Source organism: Populus euphratica, unplaced genomic scaffold, assembly GCF_000495115.2.
Source record: "Populus euphratica unplaced genomic scaffold, PopEup_1.0 scaffold903.1, whole genome shotgun sequence".
Taxonomy (NCBI): Eukaryota; Viridiplantae; Streptophyta; class Magnoliopsida; order Malpighiales; family Salicaceae; genus Populus; species Populus euphratica.
Window position 1 is genome coordinate 67687 of NW_011500762.1, and position 1965 is coordinate 69651.

Here is a 1965-nt window from a genome sequence, read left to right on the forward strand (position 1 = left end):
TCCTTTTATTTATGTGATAGACTTGCATTTAGGATGAACATTTATCATGAATTAAAGGTATATTATATTTTGACTTGCTAATATAAAACATGCTTTTGTTAGGGAATTTAATGATACTTTAGGTGCAATATGATGACATAAATCCTTAATGAGAATGCACTTTTAAGTACCAATCAAGGTCTATTAGAATACTTCTTAAAATATTAAGGTTTATAAACTCTCACACCATTATCACTTGATTCTGCTCATATACTCATTTAACAAGTATTCATAAACCTTTATTTTTACACACACATTTTAACATATGATCGTGAGTTGTAGATTGGATTGTTACATTATTTATGCTTTTTTGTTAAAGGTAACAACTAAGGGAAATGGATAGTATATAAATTGCCAAAAAAAATAAAATAAAATAAAAACAAAAACAAAAAAATGATGATAATAAAAACGTAGATAAGTTTAATTTCGTAGCCTCTCTAACTTAAGCAATTAAGCTCAAAGGGGTGTTTTAACACCTAATACCCTATATTCAACTGACTTGGGAGCTATTTGCCCAACGCTTATTACATGGGTTAAGGAGAAAGGTTTAAGGTAATCAAACATTACACTATCTACGTATCGGTATCTGCAACACGAGTCATTAAGCTCAAAGGGGTGTCACAACACCTAATGCCGTAAAACCAACTGGTTTGGGAGTCATTACTCGAAAGCTCGTTACATAGGTTAAAGATGCATTGTATTTGTTATTACTCGAAAGCTCGTTACATAGGTTAAAGATGCATTGTATTTTAAGTTATATGTATATATATTAAAAAAAAAGAAAAAAATAATCCTAACCCAAGAAAGTTAATCTTATACATTAGTTAAGAATAATATTTTCTTCCAATAAAAGCCCCGTTATCTATGTTTTCATACATTAAGCACATAAAAAATAAGGTTTATAAATATCTTGTTTAAGAGGTATTGAGTAGATATATAAATTTAATGAGAGTTTGTTTATTTGAATAGATTAATAGAAGTTGAATGATGAATGCCTTACTTTGTGGAATTTGCAAATTATTTTTCTATTTTAACATTTTGATTATTAGTGACTAGTAACAAGCTGGTTGAAGGGTGTGATTGGTACTTAAAAGTGCATTTTTATCAAGATTTTATATTAGCATTTTGCACTTGAAGTATCAATAACTCCTTAACTAAAATATATTTATAATAACAAGCCTTATACTATAAAATACCTTTAATTTATTGTAAATATTTATTTTAAATGCAGGCCTATCACTTAAATTAAAGGATTAATTGATGAGTTCAACTACTGAAATTGAGAAGATAAAGAAAAGGTGAAGCTTACAAAAGAAATGTTGGTTCAGTTCAAACTGAAATACTATTTGGTAATTAGATCATATATTGAGCTATAGATCTTGGATTTAGGTCTGCTCTATATGGATGAAAAGCTAAGACATGGGCCTAAAACATTCATGGAAAGACAAGATTCAATTTTGTTGTTTGAAAGTCCAAATTTTAGCAATAACAGAGAAATCTGAATCTATCCTACAGCTCAAATACTATTCAGTGTTTAGCCCATATCTCGAGTTCTAGAAATTCAAATGTCCTCAATTTTTTTCTGAAAAGTTGAGATAATTTTCTAAAACTTTGATTTAAATTTGTTCGAATTTTAACATTAGCAATGATGTTTTTGGTGGACAAATAAGGATTGTCACCAAGTTAAGAGTTAGCCACACACTCAATAATTAGTGATCAAATTAATAGTTTCTAATTTTAGCCTATAAAAAAAAGGTATTTGGTCTACATTTAGGCATCTTGGTTTTTAGATCACGATCAAGTTCTTGCTCTCTTTTTATAGCAATGCTTAAATTTTGCTTATATTAATCTCTTGTTTATGCTTTTCATTTCCTTTCCTTTACTTAGTCAGCTTATATCTTATTTATGTTCTTATCTTGTTTATTT

General features: G+C 28.1%; 1 long non-coding RNA gene across 1 annotated transcript in view; it reads right to left on the reverse strand.

Annotated features, from left to right (window-relative positions):
* Positions 1–1486, reverse strand: part of LOC105116305 (uncharacterized) — a 17748-nt gene extending 16262 nt beyond the window's left edge. Inside the window, exon 1 of the long non-coding RNA XR_840510.1 lies at positions 1472–1486. This is a non-coding gene — a long non-coding RNA (uncharacterized LOC105116305). The remainder of the gene's footprint in view (positions 1–1471) is intronic.
* Between the last annotated feature and the right edge of the window lie 479 nt (positions 1487–1965).